At 35.9% G+C, this 10,475-nt stretch overlaps 1 pseudogene; it reads right to left on the reverse strand.

Moving 5' to 3' along the window:
- Positions 1-1,360: 1,360 nt before the first annotated feature.
- LOC109215502 lies at positions 1,361-3,082 on the reverse strand (annotated as a pseudogene).
- Positions 3,083-10,475: the final 7,393 nt, after the last annotated feature.

Raw genomic sequence — 10,475 nt, forward strand, 5'->3', positions numbered from 1 at the left:
GTATTCATACTTCCAGTGAAGGTGCTGAAAATGATCCAAGGATATTGCAGAAGCTACTTGTGGTCAGGAGTTAGCACAATCACAAAAAAAAGCTTTAGTTGCTTGGGATAAAATTTGTTTACCAAAATCTGTTGGTGGTCTCAACTTGACTAACTTGCAGATACGGATAAAGCTGCTATTGCAAAAGTATACTGGGAGTTGGAGCATAAACAAGACAAAGTATGGATGATTCATACTGCGTAAAGGGGAAGAGTTTAGCTGATACGACTATCATCAACAGTCGAGTTGGATGGTGAGGAAGATGTTGGGAGCTAGAGATACAGTTAATCAGACATGTGATAGAGAAGAAGAGTTTAATCAAGCAAATCTATATACAACTGCTAGCAGTCTTTCCAAAGGTTGAGTGGAGAAGCTTGATGTTCCAAAATGTTTCTAGGGTAAATTGTTGACTGTGGATAGGCTAGTAAAGTGGGGAGTTCAGTGAATCTCAATTGTGTAACGTGTCAAACTAACAATGAGACAAGAGATCATTTATTTGGGGAATGCAAGTTTACTATGTATCTGTGGAACAGGCTCATGAAATGGATGCAGCTTCAACCTGTTATACTCTCTTCCTGGAATCAGTTCTTTACTTGGATCATCACACAAGCCAAAGGGACGTCTAAAAGAGCTAAGCTGATTAAGCTATCTTATGTGTTTGACAAAAGGAATTGAGAAATATGGGCGTGAAGCAGCACAATACAAGGCATCTAATGCCAACAAAATGATGTTAACCGTTGGAGATAGAAAATGACACCATGTAAAATAATTCATTTTGCTTGAAATACTCAAATATGATATTAAGAGCGTTGAAATTGGATTATCACATCGTCAGACAAAAATATTAATCACGTAATTTGAATGACAGAGTTTCCTAATTACAGAATGGAAAATCAACATAAAATTTGAAGGGGTGGTAAGAGATTACACCAACCTTGCTAAATATTGTGTGTGTTTGCAGCTGTAGAGTCACTGGAGACATGAGTCACATGCTGCAGAAGCTTTTATTTTTAGCCTATCGATCTATGCAGTTGCCATTCACTGTCACATCCAGGAGATTAGGCAGCAGCTTTGTATAGGTCTTTGAGATTGTTGTTATTTTTGGAGTAGCAAGCAGAGTATTACTAGGCTATGCTATGAGCCTGTGTTTCTTCTACTTGGTGATCAATACAAAAATTTAATTACCAAAAAGAAAACTCCTATCTGTCACTTTTCTCTACAGAACATTTGTGCCAAACAATGTTTGTTGAATTCTCATTTCTACAAATCTTAGGTATAATTAGCCACATCAGTAACGACAAGCCTAAGTTACTTTCACTCAAAATAAGAAATCACACAGTGTGACAAATGAAAAAGTACTCAACCGTAAGCACGAAAAAAAATACTACCAGGGAAGTCAGAGTAAACAACTTATAAGATTTTTACAGGATACAACAGGAAGTAGCAATATTAGTGCATGAATCATAACTTCACATTGATGGATTCAAGATTTTAAGCTAGCGCGCTAGTGCTAATTCCAACAGGTACTTTCATGATAATATGTTCAGATCATAGTTAAATATACACTGTTTAAAATTCTTTAAACTATATTACTACTCCATGTAGTTTGAGTCCAAAAACCACATCCACTGCTGAAAAGCTGCATCTGGTATTTCATAATTCTGACTGGTGACACTTTAGGCTTTTCCATCGATATGAGACGTTCTAGAAGTCTCCATTGTCCTTACAGGCGCCGTTAGTTTAAAGCGCAAAAATTTAGGTTTGCAATTGGGCTACACTCTGCAGCATAAAGGAGAATATAATTTGCACATGGCACTCTCATTCTTTTAATTTTTTTCTCTTTGCCCGTGGCTCTCTCATTTGTTCTTTGGGTCGATATTGAGAAGACAACTTTGCAACACTCTGACTGAAATCAACTTGTATCCTTTGATCATCAATTAGAGCATTATCCATCTTATAATAGGCTTGTTCACAGGCCTTTTTGTTTTCAAACTCAACGAAACCATAGCAGTAGCTCTTCCCAGTCTTGTGATCCCTAATAATTTCAGCAGATTTCACGGTTCCAAAGCGCGAGAAAATTGTATACAAGTCTTCATCTTCAGTAACCGAATTTAATCTACGAACAAACAGCACATTATCAGGTGGCCTTATTTCAGCATCAGGAATATCCCCTATACTTTCAAGTACTAGTGCTCGCGAATGTGCTTCTTTCGCACGCAGAACCTCCTCAAATTCCTTTACACCTAGTCGCTCATCCATTGGCGCCCAATCATCTTCTAATCGCACATCATCTGTTCGCTTTCTTTCAGGTGAAGCATCAGGAATATTTTTCAAGTCTCTTAGTTGAGGAGGATCGTCGAAAGGATCGTCCAATATGTAAGTGTGCTTAATTCGGATATTTTTATATGGCCTGTCCTTTTCATCCACATAAGCTTCATTAATCCTATTCAATATGTCAAGCCCTTCTGCTATCTGTCCAAAAACAGTGTGCTTCCATCAAGGTAATCGAGATCATTGATATAGAATTGAGAAGCATTTAGGTTCTGCCCAGCGCTAGCCATGGCTAAAGTTCCCCTTTTTGAATGCTTTATATCCGATGAATTTCATCTCCAAAGAAACGAGCCTGGTCACCATATAAGAATTTGTATACTGAATCACCCCCGGACCCTGTTCCAGCGGGATCTCCAGTTTGCGCACTGTAATTCTTCTGAACCGTGTGGAAGAGGCAGCCATTGTAATAACCAATCTTACACAGCTTCAAGAAATTCTTACATGTCAAAGGGCAGCGATCTGTAAACAAATCAACTACCATGTCTCCCAAACTCGTTACTATCATCACCGACATTATTTTTGTTCAAGGACGTAGAATAGAAAGGAGACAGATGATTTGCGGAGAGGGTTAACGGTTTGAGACTTTTTTTTTTTTTTTTTTTGCCATAGCGTTTGAGGCTTTGATTTCATTAAATAGGTAACATTACCTATATATTACAAAACCAAGTTTGATCAGAAATTAGAAAACCTAACCAATAAAGGATTCCTACGTTAATTCCTACTGTACAAACTTCTGTAATCTATATTACTTTACTACTACTATATAGAAGGCTGGTAAAATATTCTATTCGACGCGTGTGTTTGTTGGTATTAAAAATAAATTTAAGAGCTAATAGGTAATTTACTGCAATTCTTTGGATGGCAAAAGAAGTTATTGAGCTCCCTTGAAACTTTTTTGACCTATTTGACTATTCTATCCTTTGTTTATGTCATCATTACGTGTCTTTTACTAAGAAAAAGTATTTAACTGGACCCTACTGGTCCAACCAGCTTCTATAGCCTAACTCTCTTCTTTGTTTCAGGCTTTTAGCAAATCACGTAAAATATTGTAAATTAATTAAATCCTATTCCTATACAAACTCGAACTCTGCCAATTTCTAAACCTAGCCCTTCAAGCCAATTCTGATTAAGGCTTAGCGATACCAAATTTTCTCCAAAATCATTGTTAAAATATTAACTATCAGTTTTATCAAATAGATCAAAGTCATATTTCCAAATTAAAGTGGCTTTAATAGAAAGGTAATTTCTCTGTAATTCAAATAGAATTAGTTTTGTCTTATAAATTTTGAAGAAAATAAGAATACAATTAAAAAATCTATTTTTCAAAAATTTAATAAGGAACTAGGAATAAAAGTTTAATTTACTCTCTAACCCATACCTAATTAAGTCATAAAATAAGGCAAAAAAAAGAAAGTAAAAAGGACAAATTTTTCTTTTTCAAGATTACTTTCTCAATACCAAACAATTATTATAATGTTTTATTTTCTTAAAGTTAAATTTGATTAATTTTATAATAAACAAAAATTAATTTATTTTAAAAAATTTAGACTAATGAAAATAACGCTTTGATACTTTAGAAATAAGATAACACTTTTAATTCCAAATGAAAGGAACGTCTTATTACTCACCAATTTGGAATTAATTATAAAATAAAAATACACACAGCAGAGATATGTACATATACGTGATAAATAAGTGAAGTTATATACTTCATAATAACGTGTTAATTAATATGACAAAAATAGTTCTGTAATCAAAATGTATGGAATAAGTGAGATATATCTCACCAATCATAGAAGTTGGTACTTCCGAAAATCTATATATATATATATATATATATATATATATATATATATATAATTGTGGGAAATAAAAGTGTGAGGTTGCACCTCTCTTTCGCCAATTACAGAAGAGAGAATTGTTGTTCATACCTTGTGTAAAATTCATCTTACAAACAGGGCAATGGGAAAGGAACACCAGATATATTTATGCCTATGAGTTCAATACTTTCTCTTAAATGCAAATGGCTATGTAATTTCTGGTAAATAATTCACAATTATCTTCTTCCTTCTTGATAATCCAAACAGCTGAACATGATAAGAAATCATTAACTTTCATTAAAGAAATAGGAGTTTGCCTGCATTATGGTTGGTTATTTTCTTATTATAATGATAACAAAAAACAAAAACAAGAAGAAAAAAAACGAGCCACACTTATATATATATATATATATATATATATATATATATTTTAATTATAACGACCCGACCGGTCGTTTTGCTTTCTAGAATCCCATTCCCCTAAGACTTTTCGTATGCGCTTTTACTGTTTTATGACTTGCGGGGATGGTTAGTTCGAGATTCAGAAGAGTTCAAGATGAAACCGGAACACTTGGTTCCTTAAGTTGCTTAAAAAAGGGCAAGTTTGACTTCGGTCAACATTTAACTAGACGACCTCGGAATCGGGATTTGACGGTTCCAATAGGTTCGTATGATGATTTCGGACTTGGGTGTATGTTTGGAACGGTTTTGGATGACCTGGGAGCGTTTTGGCGCTTAATAGTGAAAGTTGGTTCTTTGAAGGTTTTAGAAGTTCTTTAAATTTGGTTTGGAGCGGGTTTTGGTGATATCAAGGTCCAAACGGAATCCGAGACCGTGAATAGTTCCGTAATGTGATTTAAGACTTGCACGAAAAATTTGGTGTCATTCTGAGTAGTTTAAGTACGTTTCGGCGCATTGAAAGTAAATTGAAGAACTTGAAGTTCATAAGTTTGATTCAATTGATTTTGGGTTGTGATTCTTAGTTTTAGTGTTATTTCGGGCGTTCCGAGAGTCTAACGAGTCCGCTTTATGATTCTAAACTTGTTGGTACGTTCGGATGGGGCCCCGAGGGCCTCGAGTGTCAATCGTACGAGGCTCGGACCAAGTTGAGAATTTGGAGCAACAGCTGAAGCATCAGGTCTGTCATAATCGCATCTGCGCTTGGCCAGCTGCAGGTGCGGGCTCGCAGGTACGAGCCATGAGCCGCAGAAGTGAGAAATCTAGGGCAGCCCAGGAACCGCAGATGCGAAAGATTGGGCGCACCTGCGTGACCGCAGGTGCGAGAGCTGTGGTCGCAGGTGCGGCTAGGCTGGCAGAAGCGGCCCCTTCTGTCCGCAGATGCAGAGACTGGACAGGTGAGGGAAATGCGCACCTGCGATGGCTTTTTCGCGGGTGCGAGACTGTAGATGCGGCCAAGGCACCGCAAGTGCGAAAGTCGCTAGACCGCAGATGCGGCTAAGGCCCTGCATGTGCGAAAGTCCCTGGGCAGTGAGGGGTCATTTAATACGGACTCGGGCCATTTTTATCACATTTTCTTCCACTCTTGGACGATTTGAGAGCTTTTAAGAAAGGGATTTCAACCTAGCTTTGTGAGGTAAGTAATTTCTACTTAATGTGAGTTTAATACATAAATTATGGGTAGATTTCAACATGAAAATTGGTAGAAATCATGAGTTTAGATGAAAAACCTAGGGTTTAATAAAAATGAGATTTTACCACGAAAACGATTATGGAACGTAGTAAAAATCATATATTTATGTTCCTAAGGTTATGGGTAACAACTTTCTTCGAACATTTCCGGCATCCGGGCATGTGGGCCTGGGGGTAAATTTTAGGAATCTTGCATTTTGGGTTGGGTAATTACATTAACAGTGGGGATATGAACTTTCGAGCATATATTGATTAATTTATGTAATGTTTGACTAGTTTCGAGTCATTTGACATCAAATTTGGATGTTTGAGCACCTCTTTGAACCGAGAAGTAGGCTTTGAGACGAGGTAAGTCTCCTTTCTAACCTTGTAAGAGAGAATTAACCCCATGGGGAATTAAATAAATATGTGTATCTATTTGTGGGGGTTACGTACGCACGAGGTGACGAGAGTCTGTACGTATCTACTATCATGCTATTGTCCGGGTAGTTTAGGACCCGTATCATACTTTTATTTGAAATGTTAGCGCCCTTACTTGCTAATTTAATTGCTTAAGTCATGTTGGAATTTGACAACTTAATTGTAAAAGGTTAAATTCACCTACTTGAAGATTTAATGGAATACTTGACTGTAAATTAGAAGTTTGTGTTTTCCTAAAAGATAATTGCTATTTGTGGATCGCGCCGAACGCCTCGGTAGCAGATTGATGCATCTATGGTTCGTGTTGTTCGACCCTCAGCAGTCACTACAACAAAAAGGGGATTTAGCGGCAATTATTTAGCAGCAATAAACTAATTGCCGCTAATTTATTCACGGAGGCGAATATTAGCGGCCAATAAATATTAACCGGTAATTAGTATACTTTTAATGGCCATTCAAGAGAACAGGCGGTAAAACAATTATTTTTACTTTTAATATTGCCTCCAATTTCGATTTTTCCTAAATCATATCCCGCCTAAGTATATTCCCTCTCAACTTTTTTTTTGGTGGACCCAAATGGCACTTTGCCTCTTTACTCATTAGAACATGTAACGAACAGAGATATGAACCATGGACCAAATAATAACCGCTGATTTCTAGGGTGGTCACGGTGGTGTCAGATCGAAAAGTAACCAACGGAGCAACAACAATCAGAAAATGGTGATAGACAGTCGCATCCCTCAAAGGCAAGAATGTCGGAGACGGAGATACAATAACAGAAATGCAAAGGTCGCCGGAATAAATCTCTAGCCATGTTCCAATGAATTTCTAGCCAAAGCCCAGTGAGATTCGAGTCTGTTTCATAAACTGTCAGTATGTAAAAAAGAAGCAGAAGATTAGGCAAAAATGTAAGTCCAGATCTGTCGTTTTCATGGAGTTTGCCGGATAACATGTACGCAGTTGAAAAATTCTTTTCTGCTCGGATCTGGTTACATCTGGCTTTATTTACAGCTTATCTACAAATGAAAATACGAAAAACGGAAGAAACATGGTCGCCGGAGTTTGTTTCATTCCAGCCAGATATGAAAATCCCAGTTAGCAAACAAGACTATATTGCGAGGGTGGCCATTTGCATCCATTTCCTGTGAGCTCTCGACTCCGGTTGCAGCAATAGCAGTCACCAGTCGGTGGTCAAATCCGGCAGAGACTAGTAAGTAACAACAATAGCGTGGGTAAAGTGGGTGACGAATATGGTGAAGAAAGAAGAGGCGAAAGCAGGTATGAGGGGAAGCAGCCACGACGGGATCCAAAAATTAAGTTTCTTTCTCTATCTTTAATGTTTGATTTTGTGGATGTTGGATTGATGAAAATTGATATTACTTTATTAATAAAAAACCTTCATATTGTACAATTCTCACCCGTAAGAAATTTGGAAGGAAAGAAGCACGATTTCATCTTCTCAAATTCAAAAAGTAAGTTTCTTTCTCTATCTTTAATGTTTGATTGTGTGGGTATTGGGTTGATGAAAAATGCTAATTATTTTGGGTCTAGAAATTACCTAAAAGACTATAAAAAAGTTAGAAATAACCTTAATTGAAAAATCTCATACTACACAAATCTCATTTGCAAGTTGTTCGCAACCAAAATCGCCAGCCACCATCACAACAAAAAAGTCAGTAAGTTTCTCTTTCTATCTTTAGTGTTTGATTGTGTAACTGCCGGGTTGATGAAAATTGCTAATTGGTTGGGTCTATGGCTTCGATTGTCAATGTTCAATTTACTGAATGAGTATAATCTTTGTATCTGTTCCAATTTGGTATTGAAGAATCATGGCATTAATTTCAAATTAAGCAAACTTTAACTTTTCTAGCATATTTTTTATATGCATTATTCTTATAGTTGTTTAACTTCATTTTTCCTATATTCTAGATCAATAGTTGCACCTACATATTAGCGTTGAACTAATCATTTTGTTGCTGGTTTGGTTGTAAATATCTCTTAATAAATGTTTCATGGCTATGCCAACTAATTTGCTAATCTCTTTTAGCAGTGTAATGTTGAAGTATCTCGTGTTAGGATTCTTGATGTGATCAAATGATTCACAACTTTTTCACTTTAGGTAATTGAAAAGCAAAAAAAGGTTCGTGGGCCTACTTTACTCATAGATATTTGGAAATTTCAGTCGGGGAAGACATTTGATGTGCCATTTAATATATTATTGGTATCATTTTTCTGGCCTTAATTTGTTATTGATCTTTGCTTGTTGTATTTGTTGTTGTTGTAACTTGGCGTGCAACTTCTATTTACTTCTCCAAGGTAATAATCTTGCTTTTGAATTTTTTTTGTTTCTAACAAAGAAAGAAACTCTATTTAATTATTTGTACATCTATTTGGCTAGCCTATTAATCCATCTAGTTGTTTCTGGTTATAGATGTTAGGTGAGAGATTTGGTTGACAAGATACTTTTTCACATTATATTTCACATTACCTGATACAACTTGAAGCTGCAGAAGGAGCAATTTTTATAATAGAGAATGTGGAAAGATGATCAAATAGTTTATGTATCACGTTTCGACATTAGATTTGGTAATTTCTAAATGTTATCTATTTTTTTCCCACAATGTTACATCTAAGTTGTATTCTAATACTATAAGTTTCATTTACCACATTAGCCAACTCTTTTATCTTCCTTTTGACATCCTTTGTTCTTTCTTAGATAAAATATTTTAGTTGTATTCCAATACTATAACTTGATGTAGGGAGCTTCAACTTAAGAACGATTTGTCTTATTAGAAATCTACACTTCAATATCTTCAACCATGATGAATTTGGTAACCTAGTTCGCATGCAGCCTCATTTTTCACATTGTTTTAAGAATTCACAATATATTTAAATGTGTAGACTCATGATGTTTTATACATTACATTCCATCTTTTGACATGTTTATTTTATTTTTCTCAGGTCATATTTCGCATATGGAAGATTTCAATATGATGAAGAGTTGCCGAAATTATTTGAAGATATTATTTGATAGTATTAGTTATATAAGTTCAATCACTATAAGTTTATTTTAAAAGTTGTGACATTAATATTTTGGATTAGTACTTCCTTTGGATTGTTTAGATTCAATGAGATATATTTTGTTTTGTGAATTAATAGTAATTTATTTTCTAGAATTTCCCTACCTTTGTTTCCACCAAGAGGCACTCTTAACTATTAGCGACAGTTAGTTGAATTCATTTGCCATTAAACTACTCTAAAAGGCCAAAATAAGATATTTACAGGAAGGATACAATAACCAATATAATTGCCACAAAAAATTTATCGTTAAAATACCTGACTTTTAGCGGCAATTTAATTGAATTTAACGGCTATTAAAATGGACGCTAAAAGAGCATAGTTAATTTGTTATAGATTTAATTTACCGGCCAAAATTATTGCCGCAAACAATTGCCGGTAAAACTAACGATCTTTAGCGGCAATAAATTATACCCTTTACCTGCTTTTGTGAGAATGGCCGCCAAAGGCTTTGCCGACTCCCGCATTGCCGGCTAAATGCCATTGGCCGGTAAAGGATATAGCGGCTATTGTTATTGCCGCTAAAGGCATTTTTTATTGCCGTCGAAGCCCCATTTTGTAGTAGTGAGTGCACAATTTAAATATTATGTTGGATCGGACCGTACAACCTCGACACAATTTGCGCATGATATTGGAACTCCCCATAGTTGATATTGCTTAAATGTCTTGAAATGTAAGCTATTAAATGATAAAACTGAACTTGGAATTAAAATTTGTGAAAGAAGAATTTATTATTTCCTGCTATTGAGCTTTCGGTATTATTCATGAAATGCATGCTTAGTATAATATTTTTAATATATTATTGTTAGCCAATAGTAAGTGTCAAAGTTGACCCCTCGCCACTACTTCTTCGAGGTTAGACTGGATACTTACTGGGTACATGTTGTTTATGTACTCATACTATACTTCTGCACTCAATTGTACAGGATCTGAGGCAGGTCCATCTGGTTACCCGACCGGCGTGCATACTTGATACTAATTTGAGATTTCACGGTGAGCTGCCCCCTTCCGAGCCGTTTAGCAGCATGCCGGAGTCTCTCTTTTGTTATATTGCTGTCTATTCTATTTCAGGCGGTAGGATAGCCATCTTTTATATATTCTACTAGTTGCCCACATACTTGTGGCACTAGATCTTGG

Source organism: Nicotiana attenuata, unplaced genomic scaffold, assembly GCF_001879085.1.
Source record: "Nicotiana attenuata strain UT unplaced genomic scaffold, NIATTr2, whole genome shotgun sequence".
In the NCBI taxonomy this organism is placed as follows: domain Eukaryota; kingdom Viridiplantae; phylum Streptophyta; class Magnoliopsida; order Solanales; family Solanaceae; genus Nicotiana; species Nicotiana attenuata.